We start from the raw sequence: 18,587 nt of genomic DNA on the forward strand, positions 1-18,587 counted from the left end.
GACGTTATCAGAAGTATTTTGAACTAAACTTCGAAAACAAAAAACTAGAGAAAGGTTTGTCTTGACTCTCGAGGCACCGGTGAGATTCGAACTCACGATTTCCTGTTTACTAGACAGGCGCTTTAACTAGAGAAGCCACGGCGCCTGCGCAGCGTCTTGTTCAGGCAGTGACACCATCAGAAGTATTTGGAACTATACTTCGAAAACAAAAAACTAAAGAGACGGTAGTCTTCACTCCCGAGGCACCGGTGAGATTCGAACTCACGATGTCCTGTTTACTAGACAGGCGCTTTAACCAACTAAGCCACCGAGCCTGCGCAGCGTCTTGTTAAGGCAGTCACACCATCAGAAGAATTTCGAACTAAACGTCGAAAACAAAAAACTAGAGAGACGGTTGCCTTGACTCTCGAGGCACCGGTGAGATTCGAACTCATGATCTCCTGTTTACTAGACCGGCGCTTTAACCAACTAAGCCACGGCGCCTGCGCAGCGTCTTGTTCAGGCAGTGACGTTATCAGAAGTATTTTGAACTAAACTTCGAAAACAAAAAACTAGAGAAAGGTTTGTCTTGACACTCGAGGCACCGGTGTGATTCGAACTCACGCTTTCCTGTTTACTAGACAGGCGCTTCAACTAACTAAGCCACGGCGCCTGCGCAGCGTCTTGTTCAGGCAGTGACACCATCAGAAGTATTTCGAACTATACTTCGAAAACAAAAAACTAGAGAGACGTTAGTCTTGACTCTCGAGGCACCGGTGAGATTCGAACTCACGATCTCCTGTTTACTAGACAGGCGCTTTAACTAAAGAAGCCACGGCGCCTGCGCAGCGTCTTGTTCAGGCAGTGACACCATCAGAAGTATTTCGAACTAAACTTCGAAAACAAAAAACTAGAGAGACGTTTGTCTTTACTCTCGAAGCACCGGTGAGATTCGAACTCACGATCTCTTGTTTACTAGGCAGGCGCTTTAACCAACTAAGCCATGGCGCCTGCGCGGCGTCTCGTTGAGGCAGTGACACCATTAGAAGTCTTTCGAACTATACTTCGAAAACAAAAAATTACAGAGAAATTTGTCTTGTCTCTCGAGGTACCGCTGAGATTCGAGCTCACTATCTCCTGTTTACTAGACAGGCGCTTTAACTAACTAAGCCATGGCGCCTGCGCAGCGCCTTGTTCAGTCAGTGACACCATCAGAAGTATTTCGAACTAAACTTCGAAAACAAGAAACTTGAGAGACGTTTGTCTTGACTCTCGAGGCACAGGTGAGATTCGAACTCACGATCTTTCTCTTACTAGACAGGCGCTTTAACCAACTAAGCCACAGCGCCTGCGCAGCGTCTTGTTCAGGCAGTGACACCATCAGAATTATTTCGAACTAAACTTCGAAAACAAAAAACTAGAGAGACGTTTGTCTTGACTCTCGAGGCACCGGTGAGATTCAAACTCATGATCTCCTGTTTACTAGACAGGCGCTTTAATCAACTAAGCCACGGCGCCTGCGCACCGTGTTGTTCAGGCAGTGACACCATCAGAATTATTTCGAACTAAACTTCGAAAACAAAAAAACTAGAGAGACGTTTGTCTTGACACTCGAGGCACCGGTGAGATTCGAACTCACGATCTCCGGTTTACTAGACAGGCGCTTTAACCAGATGAACCACGGCGCCTGCGCAGCGTCTTGTTCAGGCAGTGACACCATTAGAAGTATTTTGAACAATACTTCGAAAACAAAAAAAAACTAGAGAGACGTTAGTCTTGACTCTCGAGGCATCGGTGAGATTCGAACTCTCGATCTCCTGTTTGCTAGACAGGCGCTTTTACCAACTAAGCCACGGCGCCCGCGCAGCGTCTTGTTCAGGCAGTGACACCATCAGAAGCATTTAGAACTAAACTTCGAAAACAAAAAACTAGACAGACGTTTGTCTTGACTCTCGTGGCACCGGTGAGATTCGAACAAATGATCTCCTGTTTACTAGACATGCGCTTTAACCAACTAAGCCACGGCGCCTGCGCAGCGTCTTGTTCAGGCAGTGACACCATCAGAAGTATTTCGAACTAAACTTCGAAAACAAAAAACTAGAGAGCCGTTTGTCTTGACTCTCGAGGCACCGGTGAGATTCGAACTCACGATCTCTTGTTTACTAGACAGGCGCTTTAACTAACTGAGCCACGGCGCCTGCGCAGCGCCTTGTTCAGTCAGTGACATCATCAGAATAATTTCGAACTAAACTTCGAAAACAAAAAACTTGAGAGACGTTTGTCTTGACTCTCGAGGCACAGGTGAGATTCGAACTCACGATCTTCCTTTCACTAGACAGGCCCTTTAACTAACTAAGTCACAGCGCCTGCACAGCGTCTTGTTCAGGCAGTGACACCATCAGAAGTATTTCGAACTAAACTTCGAAAACAAAAAAACTAGAGAGAGGTTTGTCTTGACTCTCGAGGCACCGGTGAAATTCGAACTCACGATTTCCTGTTTACTAGACCGGCGCTTTAACTAGAGAAGCCACGGCGCCTGCGCAGCGTCTTGTTCAGGCAGCGACACCATCAGAAGTATTTGGAACTATACTTCGAAAACAGAAAACTAGAGAGACATTAGTCTTCACTCTCGACGCACCGGTGAGATTCGAACGCACGATGTCCTGTTTACTAGACAGGCGCTTTAACCAACTAAGCCACCGCGCCTGCGCAGGGTCTTGCTAAGGCAGTCACACCATCAGAAAAATTTCGAACTAAACTTCGAAAACAAAAAACTAGAGAGACGGTTGCCTTGACTCTCGAGGCACTGTTGAGATTCGAACTCATGATCTCCTGTTTACTAGACAGGCGCTTTAACCACCTAAGCTACGGCGCCTGCGCAGCGTCTTGTTCAGGCAGTGACGCCATCAGAAGTATTTTGAACTAAACTTCGAAAACAAAAAACTAGAGAAAGGTTTGTCTTGATTCTCGAGGCACCGGTGAGATTCGAACTCACGATCTCCTGTTTACTAGACAGGCGCTTTAACCAACTAGGCCACGGCGCCTGCGCAGCGCCTTGTTCGGGCAGTGACACCATCAAAAGTATTTCGAAATAAACTTCGAAAACAAAAAACTGGAGAGACGTTAGTCCTGACTCCCGAGGCACCGGTGAGATTAAAACTCACGATTTCCTGTTTACTAGGCAGGCGCTTTAACTAACTCAGCCACGGCGCCTGCGCAGCGTCTTGTTCAGGCAGTGACATCATCAGAAGTATTTCGAACTAAACTTCGAAAACAAAAAAACTAGAGAGACGTTTGCTTGACTCTCGAGGCACCGCTGAGATTCGAACTCATGATCTCCTGTTTACTAGACAGGCGCTTTAACCAACTAAGCCACGGCGCCTGCGCAGCCTGTTGTTCAGGCAGTGACACCATCAGAAGTATTTCGAACTAAACTTCGAAAACAAAAAACTAGAAAGACGTTTGTCTTGACTCTCGAGGCACCGGTGAGATTCGAACTCACGATCACCTGTTTACTAGACAGGCGCTTTAACTAAAGAAGCCACGGCGCCTCCGCAGCGTCTTGTTCAGGCAGTGACACCATCAGAAGTATTTCGAACTAAACTTCGAAAACAAAAAACTAGAGAGACGTTTGTCTTTACTCTCGAAGCACCGGTGAGATTCGAACTCACGATCTCTTGTTTACTAGGCAGGCGCTTTAACCAACTAAGCCACGGCACCTGTGCAGCGTCTTGTTCAGGCAGTGACACCATCAGAAGTATTTCAAACTATACTTCGAAAACAAAAAAACTAGAGAGACGTTAGTCTTGACTCTCGAGGCACCGGTAGATTCGAACTCACGATCTCCTGTTTACTAGACAGGCGCTTTAACCAACTAAGCCACGGCGCCTGCGCAGCGTCTTGTTCAGGCAGTGACACCATCAGAAGTATTTCGAACTAAACTTCGAAAACAAAAAAACTAGAGAGACGTTTGTCTTGACTCTCGAGGCACCGCTGAGATTCGAACTCATAATCTCCTGTTTACTAGACAGGCGCTTTAACCAACTAAGCCACGGCGCCTGCGCAGCGTCTTGCTCAGGCAGTGACACCATCAGAAGTATTTCGAACTAAACTTCGAAAACAAAAAAACTAGAAAGACGTTTGTCTCGACTATCGAGGCACCGGTGAGATTCGAACTCACGATCACCTGTTTACTAGACAGGCGCTTTAACTAAAGAAGCCACGGCGCCTCCGCAGCGTCTTGTTCAGGCAGTGACACCATCAGAAGTATTTCGAACTAAGCTTCGAAAACAAAAAACTAGAGAGACGTTTGTCTTTACTCTCGAAGCACCGGTGAGATTCGAACTCACGATCTCTTGTTTACTAGGCAGGCGCTTTAACCAACTAAGCCATGGCGCCAGTGCGGCGTCTCGTTGAGGCAGTGACACCATCAGAAGTATTTCGAACTAAACTTCGAAAACAAAAAACTAGAGAGACGTTTGTCTTTACTCTTGAAGCACCGGTGAGATTCGAACTCACGATCTCTTGTTTACTAGGCAGGCGCTTTAACCAACTAAGCCATGGCGCCTGCGCGGTGTCTCGTTGAGGCAGTGACACCATCAGAAGAATTTTGAACTAAACTTCGAAAACAAAAAACTAGAGAGACGGTTGCCTTGACTCTCGAGGCACCGGTGAGATTCGAACTCATGATCTCCTGTTTACTAGAGCGGCGCTTTCACCAACTAAGCCACGGCGCCTGCGCAGCGTCTTGTTCAGGCAGTGACACCATCAGAATTATTTCGAACTAAACTTCGAAAACAAAAAACTAGAGAGACGTTTGTCTTGACTCTCGAGGCACCGGTGAGATTCGAACTCACGATCTCCGGTTTACTAGACAGGCGCTTTAACCAGATGAACTACGGCGCCTGCGCAGCGTCTTGTTCAGGCAGTGACACCATTAGAAGTATTTTGAACAATACTTCGAAAACAAAAAAAACTAGAGAGACGTTAGTCTTGACTCTCGAGGCATCGGTGAGATTCGAACTCTCGATCTCCTGTTTGCTAGACAGGCGCTTTTACCAACTAAGCCACGGCGCCCGCGCAGCGTCTTGTTCAGGCAGTCACACCATCAGAAGCATTTAGAACTAAACTTCGAAAACAAAAAACTAGACAGACGTTTGTCTTGACTCTCGTGGCACCGGTGAGATTCGAACAAATGATCTCCTGTTTACTAGACATGCGCTTTAACCAACTAAGCCACGGCGCCTGCGCAGCGTCTTGTTCAGGCAGTGACACCATCAGAAGTATTTCGAACTAAACTTCGAAAACAAAAAACTAGAGAGCCGTTTGTCTTGACTCTCGAGGCACCGGTGAGATTCGAACTCACGATCTCTTGTTTACTAGACAGGCGCTTTAACTAACTGAGCCACGGCGCCTGCGCAGCGCCTTGTTCAGTCAGTGACATCATCAGAATTATTTCGAACTAAACTTCGAAAACAAAAAACTTGAGAGACGTTTGTCTTGACTCTCGAGGCACAGGTGAGATTCGAACTCACGATCTTCCTTTCACTAGACAGGCCCTTTAACTAACTAAGCCACAGCGCCTGCACAGCGTCTTGTTCAGGCAGTGACACCATCAGAAGTATTTCGAACTAAACTTCGAAAACAAAAAAACTAGAGAGAGGTTTGTCTTGACTCTCGAGGCACCGGTGAAATTCGAACTCACGATTTCCTGTTTACTAGACAGGCGCTTTAACTAGAGAAGCCACGGCGCCTGCGCAGCGTCTTGTTCAGGCAGTGACACCATCAGAAGTATTTGGAACTATACTTCGAAAACAAAAAACTAGAGAGACATTAGTCTTCACTCTCGACGCACCGGTGAGATTCGAACGCACGATGTCCTGTTTACTAGACAGGCGCTTTAACTAATTAAGCCACGGCGCCTGCACAGCGTCTTGTTCAGGCAGTGACACCATCAGAAGTATTTCGAACTAAACTTCGAAAACAAAAAACTAGAGAGACGTTTGTCTTTACTCTCGAAGCACCGGTGAGATTCGAACTCACGATCTCTTGTTTACTAGGCAGGCGCTTTAACCAACTAAGCCATGGCGCCTGCGCGGCGTCTCGTTGAGGCAGTGACACCATCAGAAGTATTTCAAACTATACTTCGAAAACAAAAAAACTAGAGAGACGTTAGTCTTGACTCTCGAGGCACCGGTAGATTCGAACTCACGATCTCCTGTTTACTAGACAGGCGCTTTAACCAACTAAGCCACGGCGCCTGCGCAGCGTCTTGTTCAGGCAGTGACACCATCAGAAGTATTTTGAACTAAACTTCGAAAACAAAAAAACTAGAGAGACGTTTGTCTTGACTCTCGAGGCACCGCTGAGATTCGAACTCATAATCTCCTGTTTACTAGACAGGCGCTTTAACCAACTAAGCCACGGCGCCTGCGCAGCGTCTTGCTCAGGCAGTGACACCATCAGAAGTATTTCGAACTAAACTTCGAAAACAAAAAACTAGAAAGACGTTTGTCTCGACTCTCGAGGCACCGGTGAGATTCGAACTCACGATCACCTGTTTACTAGACAGGCGCTTTAACTAAAGAAGCCACGGCGCCTCCGCAGCGTCTTGTTCAGGCAGTGACACCATCAGAAGTATTTCGAACTAAGCTTCGAAAACAAAAAACTAGAGAGACGTTTGTCTTTACTCTCGAAGCACCGGTGAGATTCGAACTCACGATCTCTTGTTTACTAGGCAGGCGCTTTAACCAACTAAGCCATGGCGCCAGCGCGGCGTCTCGTTGAGGCAGTGACACCATCAGAAGTATTTCGAACTAAACTTCGAAAACAAAAAACTAGAGAGACGTTTGTCTTTACTCTTGAAGCACCGGTGAGATTCGAACTCACGATCTCTTGTTTACTAGGCAGGCGCTTTAACCAACTAAGCCATGGCGCCTGCGCGGTGTCTCGTTGAGGCAGTGACACCATCAGAAGAATTTCGAACTAAACTTCGAAAACAAAAAACTAGAGAGACGGTTGCCTTGACTCTCGAGGCACCGGTGAGATTCGAACTCATGATCTCCTGTTTACTAGAGCGGCGCTTTAACCAACTAAGCCACGGCGCCTGCGCAGCGTCTTGTTCAGGCAGTGACACCATCAGAATTATTTCGAACTAAACTTCGAAAACAAAAAACTAGAGAGACGTTTGTCTTGACTCTCGAGGCACCGGTGAGATTCGAACTCACGATCTCCGGTTTACTAGACAGGCGCTTTAACCAGATGAACCACGGCGCCTGCGCAGCGTCTTGTTCAGGCAGTGACACCATTAGAAGTATTTTGAACAATACTTCGAAAACAAAAAAAACTAGAGAGACGTTAGTCTTGACTCTCGAGGCATCGGTGAGATTCGAACTCTCGATCTCCTGTTTGCTTGACAGGCGCTTTTACCAACTAAGCCACGGCGCCCGCGCAGCGTCTTGTTCAGGCAGTGACACCATCAGAAGCATTTAGAACTAAACTTCGAAAACAAAAAACTAGACAGACGTTTGTCTTGACTCTCGTGGCACCGGTGAGATTCGAACAAATGATCTCCTGTTTACTAGACACGCGCTTTAACCAACTAAGCCACGGCGCCTGCGCAGCGTCTTGTTCAGGCAGTGACACCATCAGAAGTATTTCGAACTAAACTTCGAAAACAAAAAACTAGAGAGCCGTTTGTCTTGACTCTCGAGGCACCGGTGAGATTCGAACTCACGATCTCTTGTTTACTAGACAGGCGCTTTAACTAACTGAGCCACGGCGCCTGCGCAGCGCCTTGTTCAGTCAGTGACATCATCAGAATTATTTCGAACTAAACTTCGAAAACAAAAAACTTGAGAGACGTTTGTCTTGACTCTCGAGGCACAGGTGAGATTCGAACTCACGATCTTCCTTTCACTAGACAGGCCCTTTAACTAACTAAGCCACAGCGCCTGCACAGCGTCTTGTTCAGGCAGTGACACCATCAGAAGTATTTCGAACTAAACTTCGAAAACAAAAAAACTAGAGAGAGGTTTGTCTTGACTCTCGAGGCACCGGTGAAATTCGAACTCACGATTTCCTGTTTACTAGACAGGCGCTTTAACTAGAGAAGCCACGGCGCCTGCGCAGCGTCTTGTTCAGGCAGTGACACCATCAGAAGTATTTGGAACTATACTTCGAAAACAAAAAACTAGAGAGACATTAGTCTTCACTCTCGACGCACCGGTGAGATTCGAACGCACGATGTCCTGTTTACTAGACAGGCGCTTTAACTAATTAAGCCACGGCGCCTGCACAGCGTCTTATCAGGCAGTGACACCATCAGAAGTATTTCGAACTATACTTCGAAAACAAAAAGCTAGAGAGACGTTAGTCTTGACTCTCGAGGCACCGGTGAGATTCGAACTCACGATCTCCTGTTTACTAGGCAGGCGCTTTAACCAACTAAGCCATGGCGCCTGCGCGGCGTCTCGTTGAGGCAGTGACACCATTAGAAGTCTTTCGAACTATACTTCGAAAACAAAAAATTACAGAGAAATTTGTCTTGTCTCTCGAGGTACCGCTGAGATTCGAGCTCACTATCTCCTGTTTACTAGACAGGTGAGATAACAAACTAAGACACGGTGACTGCGCAGCGTATTGTTAAGGCAGTCACACCATCAGAAGAATTTCGAACTAAACTTCGAAAACAAAAAAAACTAGAGAGACGTTTGCTTGACTCTCGAGGCACCGCTGAGATTCGAACTCATGATCTCCTGTTTACTAGACAGGACTAAGCCACGGCGCCTGCGCAGCGTTTTGTTCAGGCAGTGATACCATCAGAAGTATTTCGAACTGAACTTCGAAAACAAAAGTACTGAATGTTGGGCGAGTTGGTACTCGATCATGACTTCTTTGCGCAAAGACGTACACGGACACAAGGAAAAGAGGCAAACAACACGGGCGCCCGTGTTGTTTGCCTCTTTTCCTTGTGTCCGTGTACGTGTTTGCGCAAGAAAGTCATGACTGTTCGAAAACAAAAAACTAGAGAGACGTTAGTCTTGACTCTCGAGGCACCGGTGAGATTCGAACTCATAATCTCCTGTTTACTAGACAGGCGCTTTAACCAACTAAGCCACGGCTCCTGCGCAGCGTCTTGTTCAGGCAGTGACACCATCAGAAGTATTTCGAACTAAACTTCGAAAACAAAAAAACTAGAGACGTTTGCTTGACTCTCGAGGCACCGCTGAGATTCGAACTCATCATCTCCTGTTTACTAGACAGGCGCTTTAACCAACTAAGCCACGGCGCCTGCTCAGCGTCTTGCTCAGGCAGTGACACCATCAGAAGTATTTCCATGTAAACTTCGAAAACAAAAGTACTGAAAGTTGGGCGAGTTGGTACTCGATCATGACTTCTTTGCGCAAAGACGTACACGGACACAAGAAAAAGAGGCAAAAAACACGGGCGCCCGTGTTGTTTGCCTCTTTTGCTTGTGTCCGTGTACGTGTTTGCGCAAAAAAGTCATGAATGTTCGAAAACAAAAAACTAGAGAGACGTCAGTCTTGACTCCCGAAGCACTGGTGAGATTCGAACTCACGATCTCCTGTGTACCAGACAGGCGCTTTAACTAACTAAGCCACGGCGCCCGCAGCGTCTTGTTCAGGCAGTGACACCATCAGAAGTATTTCGAAATATACTTCGAAAACAAAAAACTACAGGGAAGTTAGTCTTGACTCTCGAGGCACCGGTGAGATTCGAACTCATGATCTCCTGTTTACTAGACAGGCGCTTTAACCAACTAAGCCACGGCGCCTGCGCAGCCTGTTGTTCAGGCAGTGACACCATCAGAAGTATTTCGAACTAAACTTCGAAAACAAAAAGCTAGAGAGATGTTTGTCTTGACTCTCGAGGCACCGGTGAGATTTGAACTCACGATCTCCTGTTTTCTTGACAGGCGCTTTAACCAACTAAGCCACGGCACCTGTGCAGCGTCTTGTTCAGGCAGTGACACCATCAGAAGTATTTCAAACTATACTTCGAAAACAAAAAAACTAGAGAGACGTTAGTCTTGACTCTCGAGGCACCGGTAGATTCGAACTCACGATCTCCTGTTTACTAGACAGGCGCTTTAACCAACTAAGCCACGGCGCCTGCGCAGCGTCTTGTTCAGGCAGTGCCCCCATCAGAAGTATTTCGAACTAAACTTCGAAAACAAAAAAACTAGAGAGACGTTTGTCTTGACTCTCGAGGCACTGCTGAGATTCGAACTCATAATCTCCTGTTTACTAGACAGGCGCTTTAACCAACTAAGCCACGGCGCCTGCGCAGCGTCTTGCTCAGGCAGTGACACCATCAGAAGTATTTCGAACTAAACTTCGAAAACAAAAAACTAGAAAGACGTTTGTCTTGACTCTCGAGGAACCGGTGAGATTCGAACTCACGATCTCCTGTTTACTAGACAGGCGCTTTAACTAAAGAAGCCACGGCGCCTCCGCAGCGTCTTGTTCAGGCAGTGACACCATCAGAAGTATTTCGAACTAAACTTCGAAAACAAAAAACTAGAGAGACGTTTGTCTTTACTCTCGAAGCACCGGTGAGATTCGAACTCACGATCTCTTGTTTACTAGGCAGGCGCTTTAACCAACTAAGCCATGGCGCCAGCGCGGCCTCTCGTTGAGGCAGTGACACCATCAGAAGTATTTCGAACTAAACTTCGAAAACAAAAAACTAGAGAGACGTTTGTCTTTACTCTCGAAGCACCGGTGAGATTCGAACTCACGATCTCTTGTTTACTAGGCAGGCGCTTTCACCAACTAAGCCATGGCGCCTGCGCGGCGTCTCGTTGAGGCAGTGACACCATCAGAAGAATTTCGAACTAAACTTCGAAAACAAAAAACTAGAGAGACGGTTGCCTTGACTCTCGAGGCACCGGTGAGATTCGAACTCATGATCTCCTGTTTACTAGAGCGGCGCTCTAACCAACTAAGCCACGGCGCCTGCGCAGCGTCTTGTTCAGGCAGTGACGTTATCAGAAGTATTTTGAACTAAACTTCGAAAACAAAAAACTAGAGAAAGGTTTGTCTTGACCCTCGAGGCACCGGTGAGATTCGAACTCACGATTTCCTGTTTACTAGACAGGCGCTTTAACTAGAGAAGCCCCGGCGCCTGCGCAGCGTCTTGTTCAGGCAGTGACACCATCAGAAGTATTTGGAACTATACTTCGAAAACAAAAAACTAAAGAGACGGTAGTCTTCACTCTCGAGGCGCCGGTGAGATTCGAACTCACGATGTCCTGTTTACTAGACAGGCGCTTTAACCAACTAAGCCACCGAGCCTGCGCAGCGTCTTGTTAAGGCAGTCACACCATCAGAAGAATTTCGAACTAAACGTCGAAAACAAAAAACTAGAGAGACGGTTGCCTTGACTCTCGAGGCACCGGTGAGATTCGAACTCATGATCTCCTGTTTACTAGACCGGCGCTTTAACCAACTAAGCCACGGCGCCTGCGCAGCGTCTTGTTCAGGCAGTGACGTTATCAGAAGTATTTTGAACTAAACTTCGAAAACAAAAAACTAGAGGAAGGTTTGTCTTGACACTCGAGGCACCGGTGTGATTCGAACTCACGCTTTCCTGTTTACTAGACAGGCGCTTCAACTAACTAAGCCACGGCGCCTGCGCAGCGTCTTGTTCAGGCAGTGACACCATCAGAAGTATTTCGAACTATACTTCGAAAACAAAAAACTAGAGAGACGTTAGTCTTGACTCTCGAGGCACCGGTGAGATTCGAACTCACGATCTCCTGTTTACTAGACAGGCGCTTTAACTAAAGAAGCCACGGCGCCTGCGCAGCGTCTTGTTCAGGCAGTGACACCATCAGAAGTATTTCGAACTAAACTTCGAAAACAAAAAACTAGAGAAACGTTTGTCTTTACTCTCGAAGCACCGGTGAGATTCGAACTCACGATCTCTTGTTTACTAGGCAGGCGCTTTAACCAACTAAGCCATGGCGCCTGCGCGGCGTCTCGTTGAGGCAGTGACACCATTAGAAGTCTTTCGAACTATACTTCGAAAACAAAAAATTACAGAGAAATTTGTCTTGTCTCTCGAGGTACCGCTGAGATTCGAGCTCACTATCTCCTGTTTACTAGACAGGCGCTTTAACTAACTAAGCCATGGCGCCTGCGCAGCGCCTTGTTCAGTCAGTGACACCATCAGAAGTATTTCGAACTAAACTTCGAAAACAAGAAACTTGAGAGACGTTTGTCTTGACTCTCGAGGCACAGGTGAGATTCGAACTCACGATCTTTCTCTCACTAGACAGGCGCTTTAACTAACTAAGCCACAGCGCCTGCGCAGCGTCTTGTTCAGGCAGTGACACCATCAGAATTATTTCGAACTAAACTTCGAAAACAAAAAACTAGAGAGACGTTTGTCTTGACTCTCGAGGCACCGGTGAGATTCAAACTCATGATCTCCTGTTCACTAGACAGGCGCTTTAACCAACTAAGCCACGGCGCCTGCGCACCGTGTTGTTCAGGCAGTGACACCATCAGAATTATTTCGAACTAAACTTCGAAAACAAAAAAACTAGAGAGACGTTTGTCTTGACACTCGAGGCACCGGTGAGATTCGAACTCACGATCTCCGGTTTACTAGACAGGCGCTTTAACCAGATGAACCACGGCGCCTGCGCAGCGTCTTGTTCAGGCAGTGACACCATTAGAAGTATTTTGAACAATACTTCGAAAACAAAAAAAAACTAGAGAGACGTTAGTCTTGACTCTCGAGGCATCGGTGAGATTCGAACTCTCGATCTCCTGTTTGCTAGACAGGCGCTTTTACCAACTAAGCCACGGCGCCCGCGCAGCGTCTTGTTCAGGCAGTGACACCATCAGAAGCATTTAGAACTAAACTTCGAAAACAAAAAACTAGACAGACGTTTGTCTTGACTCTCGTGGCACCGGTGAGATTCGAACAAATGATCTCCTGTTTACTAGACATGCGCTTTCACCAACTAAGCCACGGCGCCTGCGCAGCGTCTTGTTCAGGCAGTGACACCATCAGAAGTATTTCGAACTAAACTTCGAAAACAAAAAACTAGAGAGCCGTTTGTCTTGACTCTCGAGGCACCGGTGAGATTCGAACTCACGATCTCTTGTTTACTAGACAGGCGCTTTAACTAACTGAGCCACGGCGCCTGCGCAGCGCCTTGTTCAGTCAGTGACATCATCAGAATTATTTCGAACTAAACTTCGAAAACAAAAAACTTGAGAGACGTTTGTCTTGACTCTCGAGGCACAGGTGAGATTCGAACTCACGATCTTCCTTTCACTAGACAGGCCCTTTAACTAACTAAGCCACAGCGCCTGCACAGCGTCTTGTTCAGGCAGTGACACCATCAGAAGTATTTCGAACTAAACTTCGAAAACAAAAAAACTAGAGAGAGGTTTGTCTTGACTCTCGAGGCACCGGTGAAATTCGAACTCACGATTTCCTGTTTACTAGACAGGCGCTTTAACTAGAGAAGCCACGGCGCCTGCGCAGCGTCTTGTTCAGGCAGTGACACCATCAGAAGTATTTGGAACTATACTTCGAAAACAGAAAACTAGAGAGACATTAGTCTTCACTCTCGACGCACCGGTGAGATTCGAACGCACGATGTCCTGTTTACTAGACAGGCGCTTTAACCAACTAAGCCACCGCGCCTGCGCAGGGTCTTGCTAAGGCAGTCACACCATCAGAAAAATTTCGAACTAAACTTCGAAAACAAAAAACTAGAGAGACGGTTGCCTTGACTCTCGAGGCACTGTTGAGATTCGAACTCATGATCTCCTGTTTACTAGACAGGCGCTTTAACCACCTAAGCTACGGCGCCTGCGCAGCGTCTTGTTCAGGCAGTGACGCCATCAGAAGTATTTTCAACTAAACTTCGAAAACAAAAAACTAGAGAAAGGTTTGTCTTGATTCTCGAGGCACCGGTGAGATTCGAACTCACGATCTCCTGTTTACTAGACAGGCGCTTTAACCAACTAGGCCACGGCGCCTGCGCAGCGCCTTGTTCGGGCAGTGACACCATCAAAAGTATTTCGAAATAAACTTCGAAAACAAAAAACTGGAGAGACGTTAGTCCTGACTCCCGAGGCACCGGTGAGATTAAAACTCACGATTTCCTGTTTACTAGGCAGGCGCTTTAACTAACTCAGCCACGGCGCCTGCGCAGCGTCTTGTTCAGGCAGTGACACCATCAGAAGTATTTCGAACTAAACTTCGAAAACAAAAAAACTAGAGAGACGTTTGCTTGACTCTCGAGGCACCGCTGAGATTCGAACTCATGATCTCCTGTTTACTAGACAGGCGCTTTAACCAACTAAGCCACGGCGCCTGCGCAGCCTGTTGTTCAGGCAGTGACACCATCAGAAGTATTTCGAACTAAACTTCGAAAACAAAAAAACTAGAAAGACGTTTGTCTTGACTCTCGAGGCACCGGTGAGATTCGAACTCACGATCACCTGTTTACTAGACAGGCGCTTTAACTAAAGAAGCCACGGCGCCTCCGCAGCGTCTTGTTCAGGCAGTGACACCATCAGAAGTATTTCGAACTAAACTTCGAAAACAAAAAACTAGAGAGACGTTTGTCTTTACTCTCGAAGCACCGGTGAGATTCGAACTCACGATCTCTTGTTTACTAGGCAGGCGCTTTAACCAACTAAGCCACGGCACCTGTGCAGCGTCTTGTTCAGGCAGTGACACCATCAGAAGTATTTCAAACTATACTTCGAAAACAAAAAAACTAGAGAGACGTTAGTCTTGACTCTCGAGGCACCGGTAGATTCGAACTCACGATCTCCTGTTTACTAGACAGGCGCTTTAACCAACTAAGCCACGGCGCCTGCGCAGCGTCTTGTTCAGGCAGTGACACCATCAGAAGTATTTCGAACTAAACTTCGAAAACAAAAAAACTAGAGAGACGTTTGTCTTGACTCTCGAGGCACCGCTGAGATTCGAACTCATAATCTCCTGTTTACTAGACAGGCGCTTTAACCAACTAAGCCACGGCGCCTGCGCAGCGTCTTGCTCAGGCAGTGACACCATCAGAAGTATTTCGAACTAAACTTCGAAAACAAAAAACTAGAGAGCCGTTTGTCTTGACTCTCGAGGCACCGGTGAGATTCGAACTCACGATCTCTTGTTTACTAGACAGGCGCTTTAACTAACTGAGCCACGGCGCCTGCGCAGCGCCTTGTTCAGTCAGTGACATCATCAGAATTATTTCGAACTAAACTTCGAAAACAAAAAACTTGAGAGACGTTTGTCTTGACTCTCGAGGCACAGGTGAGATTCGAACTCACGATCTTCCTTTCACTAGACAGGCCCTTTAACTAACTAAGCCACAGCGCCTGCACAGCGTCTTGTTCAGGCAGTGACACCATCAGAAGTATTTCGAACTAAACTTCGAAAACAAAAAAACTAGAGAGAGGTTTGTCTTGACTCTCGAGGCACCGGTGAAATTCGAACTCACGATTTCCTGTTTACTAGACAGGCGCTTTAACTAGAGAAGCCACGGCGCCTGCGCAGCGTCTTGTTCAGGCAGTGACACCATCAGAAGTATTTGGAACTATACTTCGAAAACAGAAAACTAGAGAGACATTAGTCTTCACTCTCGACGCACCGGTGAGATTCGAACGCACGATGTCCTGTTTACTAGACAGGCGCTTTAACCAACTAAGCCACCGCGCCTGCGCAGGGTCTTGCTAAGGCAGTCACACCATCAGAAAAATTTCGAACTAAACTTCGAAAACAAAAAACTAGAGAGACGGTTGCCTTGACTCTCGAGGCACTGTTGAGATTCGAACTCATGATCTCCTGTTTACTAGACAGGCGCTTTAACCACCTAAGCTACGGCGCCTGCGCAGCGTCTTGTTCAGGCAGTGACGCCATCAGAAGTATTTTCAACTAAACTTCGAAAACAAAAAACTAGAGAAAGGTTTGTCTTGATTCTCGAGGCACCGGTGAGATTCGAACTCACGATCTCCTGTTTACTAGACAGGCGCTTTAACCAACTAGGCCACGGCGCCTGCGCAGCGCCTTGTTCGGGCAGTGACACCATCAAAAGTATTTCGAAATAAACTTCGAAAACAAAAAACTGGAGAGACGTTAGTCCTGACTCCCGAGGCACCGGTGAGATTAAAACTCACGATTTCCTGTTTACTAGGCAGGCGCTTTAACTAACTCAGCCACGGCGCCTGCGCAGCGTCTTGTTCAGGCAGTGACACCATCAGAAGTATTTCGAACTAAACTTCGAAAACAAAAAAACTAGAGAGACGTTTGCTTGACTCTCGAGGCACCGCTGAGATTCGAACTCATGATCTCCTGTTTACTAGACAGGCGCTTTAACCAACTAAGCCACGGCGCCTGCGCAGCCTGTTGTTCAGGCAGTGACACCATCAGAAGTATTTCGAACTAAACTTCGAAAACAAAAAACTAGAAAGACGTTTGTCTTGACTCTCGAGGCACCGGTGAGATTCGAACTCACGATCACCTGTTTACTAGACAGGCGCTTTAACTAAAGAAGCCACGGCGCCTCCGCAGCGTCTTGTTCAGGCAGTGACACCATCAGAAGTATTTCGAACTAAACTTCGAAAACAAAAAACTAGAGAGACGTTTGTCTTTACTCTCGAAGCACCGGTGAGATTCGAACTCACGATCTCTTGTTTACTAGGCAGGCGCTTTAACCAACTAAGCCACGGCACCTGTGCAGCGTCTTGTTCAGGCAGTGACACCATCAGAAGTATTTCAAACTATACTTCGAAAACAAAAAAACTAGAGAGACGTTAGTCTTGACTCTCGAGGCACCGGTAGATTCGAACTCACGATCTCCTGTTTACTAGACAGGCGCTTTAACCAACTAAGCCACGGCGCCTGCGCAGCGTCTTGTTCAGGCAGTGACACCATCAGAAGTATTTCGAACTAAACTTCGAAAACAAAAAAACTAGAGAGACGTTTGTCTTGACTCTCGAGGCACCGCTGAGATTCGAACTCATAATCTCCTGTTTACTAGACAGGCGCTTTAACCAACTAAGCCACGGCGCCTGCGCAGCGTCTTGCTCAGGCAGTGACACCATCAGAAGTATTTCGAACTAAACTTCGAAAACAAAAAACTAGAAAGACGTTTGTCTCGACTCTCGAGGCACCGGTGAGATTCGAACTCACGATCACCTGTTTACTAGACAGGCGCTTTAACTAAAGAAGCCACGGCGCCTCCGCAGCGTCTTGTTCAGGCAGTGACACCATCAGAAGTATTTCGAACTAAGCTTCGAAAACAAAAAACTAGAGAGCCGTTTGTCTTTACTCTCGAAGCACCGGTGAGATTCGAACTCACGATCTCTTGTTTACTAGGCAGGCGCTTTAACCAACTAAGCCATGGCGCCAGCGCGGCGTCTCGTTGAGGCAGTGACACCATCAGAAGTATTTCGAACTAAACTTCGAAAACAAAAAACTAGAGAGACGTTTGTCTTTACTCTTGAAGCACCGGTGAGATTCGAACTCACGATCTCTTGTTTACTAGGCAGGCGCTTTAACCAACTAAGCCATGGCGCCTGCGCGGTGTCTCGTTGAGGCAGTGACACCATCAGAAGAATTTCGAACTAAACTTCGAAAACAAAAAACTAGAGAGACGGTTGCCTTGACTCTCGAGGCACCGGTGAGATTCGAACTCATGATCTCCTGTTTACTAGAGCAGCGCTTTAACCAACTAAGCCACGGCGCCTGCGCAGCGTCTTGTTCAGGCAGTGACACCATCAGAATTATTTCGAACTAAACTTCGAAAACAAAAAACTAGAGAGACGTTTGTCTCGACTCTCGAGGCACCGGTGAGATTCGAACTCACGATCTCCGGTTTACTAGACAGGCGCTTTAACCAGATGAACCACGGCGCCTGCGCAGCGTCTTGTTCAGGCAGTGACACCATTAGAAGTATTTTGAACAATACTTCGAAAACAAAAAAAACTAGAGAGACGTTAGTCTTGACTCTCGAGGCATCGGTGAGATTCGAACTCTCGATCTCCTGTTTGCTAGACAGGCGCTTTTACCAACTAAGCCACGGCGCCCGCGCAGCGTCTTGTTCAGGCAGTGACACCATCAGAAGCATTTAGAACTAAACTTCGAAAACAAAAAACTAGACAGACGTTTGTCTTGACTCTCGTGGCACCGGTGAGATTCGAACAAATGATCTCCTGTTTACTAGACATGCGCTTTAACCAACTAAGCCACGGCGCCTGCGCAGCGTCTTGTTCAGGCAGTGACACCATCAGAAGTATTTCGAACTAAACTTCGAAAACAAAAAACTAGAGAGCCGTTTGTCTTGACTCTCGAGGCACCGGTGAGATTCGAACTCACGATCTCTTGTTTACTAGACAGGCGCTTTAACTAACTGAGCCACGGCGCCTGCGCAGCGCCTTGTTCAGTCAGTGACATCATCAGAATTATTTCGAACTAAACTTCGAAAACAAAAAACTTGAGAGACGTTTGTCTTGACTCTCGAGGCACAGGTGAGATTCGAACTCACGATCTTCCTTTCACTAGACAGGCCCTTTAACTAACTAAGCCACAGCGCCTGCACAGCGTCT

General features: G+C 46.9%; 18 non-coding genes across 18 annotated transcripts; all 18 read right to left on the reverse strand.

The window, feature by feature from the left end:
- Nucleotides 1-1,765: 1,765 nt before the first annotated feature.
- Nucleotides 1,766-1,839, reverse strand: TRNAA-AGC (transfer RNA alanine (anticodon AGC)). Its single transcript has one exon. It is a non-coding gene; the product is annotated as a tRNA-Ala (tRNA).
- A 1,110-nt stretch (nt 1,840-2,949) lies between these two features.
- TRNAT-AGU (transfer RNA threonine (anticodon AGU)) lies at nt 2,950-3,023 on the reverse strand. Its single transcript has one exon. It is a non-coding gene; the product is annotated as a tRNA-Thr (tRNA).
- Nucleotides 3,024-3,287: 264 nt separating this feature from the next.
- Nucleotides 3,288-3,361, reverse strand: TRNAT-AGU (transfer RNA threonine (anticodon AGU)). The gene has a single exon. It is a non-coding gene; the product is annotated as a tRNA-Thr (tRNA).
- Nucleotides 3,362-3,964: 603 nt separating this feature from the next.
- On the reverse strand, nt 3,965-4,038 carry TRNAT-AGU (transfer RNA threonine (anticodon AGU)). The gene has a single exon. It is a non-coding gene; the product is annotated as a tRNA-Thr (tRNA).
- Nucleotides 4,039-4,981: 943 nt separating this feature from the next.
- TRNAA-AGC (transfer RNA alanine (anticodon AGC)) lies at nt 4,982-5,055 on the reverse strand. The gene has a single exon. It is a non-coding gene; the product is annotated as a tRNA-Ala (tRNA).
- A 1,280-nt stretch (nt 5,056-6,335) lies between these two features.
- TRNAT-AGU (transfer RNA threonine (anticodon AGU)) lies at nt 6,336-6,409 on the reverse strand. Its single transcript has one exon. It is a non-coding gene; the product is annotated as a tRNA-Thr (tRNA).
- A 1,956-nt stretch (nt 6,410-8,365) lies between these two features.
- TRNAT-AGU (transfer RNA threonine (anticodon AGU)) lies at nt 8,366-8,439 on the reverse strand. Its single transcript has one exon. It is a non-coding gene; the product is annotated as a tRNA-Thr (tRNA).
- Nucleotides 8,440-9,534: 1,095 nt separating this feature from the next.
- Nucleotides 9,535-9,608, reverse strand: TRNAT-GGU (transfer RNA threonine (anticodon GGU)). The gene has a single exon. It is a non-coding gene; the product is annotated as a tRNA-Thr (tRNA).
- A 93-nt stretch (nt 9,609-9,701) lies between these two features.
- TRNAT-AGU (transfer RNA threonine (anticodon AGU)) lies at nt 9,702-9,775 on the reverse strand. The gene has a single exon. It is a non-coding gene; the product is annotated as a tRNA-Thr (tRNA).
- Nucleotides 9,776-9,870: 95 nt separating this feature from the next.
- Nucleotides 9,871-9,944, reverse strand: TRNAS-AGA (transfer RNA serine (anticodon AGA)). The gene has a single exon. It is a non-coding gene; the product is annotated as a tRNA-Ser (tRNA).
- A 2,804-nt stretch (nt 9,945-12,748) lies between these two features.
- On the reverse strand, nt 12,749-12,822 carry TRNAA-AGC (transfer RNA alanine (anticodon AGC)). The gene has a single exon. It is a non-coding gene; the product is annotated as a tRNA-Ala (tRNA).
- A 1,110-nt stretch (nt 12,823-13,932) lies between these two features.
- Nucleotides 13,933-14,006, reverse strand: TRNAT-AGU (transfer RNA threonine (anticodon AGU)). The gene has a single exon. It is a non-coding gene; the product is annotated as a tRNA-Thr (tRNA).
- Nucleotides 14,007-14,270: 264 nt separating this feature from the next.
- TRNAT-AGU (transfer RNA threonine (anticodon AGU)) lies at nt 14,271-14,344 on the reverse strand. The gene has a single exon. It is a non-coding gene; the product is annotated as a tRNA-Thr (tRNA).
- A 604-nt stretch (nt 14,345-14,948) lies between these two features.
- Nucleotides 14,949-15,022, reverse strand: TRNAT-AGU (transfer RNA threonine (anticodon AGU)). Its single transcript has one exon. It is a non-coding gene; the product is annotated as a tRNA-Thr (tRNA).
- A 941-nt stretch (nt 15,023-15,963) lies between these two features.
- Nucleotides 15,964-16,037, reverse strand: TRNAT-AGU (transfer RNA threonine (anticodon AGU)). Its single transcript has one exon. It is a non-coding gene; the product is annotated as a tRNA-Thr (tRNA).
- Nucleotides 16,038-16,301: 264 nt separating this feature from the next.
- TRNAT-AGU (transfer RNA threonine (anticodon AGU)) lies at nt 16,302-16,375 on the reverse strand. The gene has a single exon. It is a non-coding gene; the product is annotated as a tRNA-Thr (tRNA).
- Nucleotides 16,376-16,978: 603 nt separating this feature from the next.
- Nucleotides 16,979-17,052, reverse strand: TRNAT-AGU (transfer RNA threonine (anticodon AGU)). Its single transcript has one exon. It is a non-coding gene; the product is annotated as a tRNA-Thr (tRNA).
- A 942-nt stretch (nt 17,053-17,994) lies between these two features.
- On the reverse strand, nt 17,995-18,068 carry TRNAA-AGC (transfer RNA alanine (anticodon AGC)). The gene has a single exon. It is a non-coding gene; the product is annotated as a tRNA-Ala (tRNA).
- Nucleotides 18,069-18,587: the final 519 nt, after the last annotated feature.

Source organism: Rhipicephalus microplus, chromosome 5 (assembly GCF_043290135.1).
Source record: "Rhipicephalus microplus isolate Deutch F79 chromosome 5, USDA_Rmic, whole genome shotgun sequence".
Lineage (NCBI taxonomy): Eukaryota > Metazoa > Arthropoda > Arachnida > Ixodida > Ixodidae > Rhipicephalus > Rhipicephalus microplus.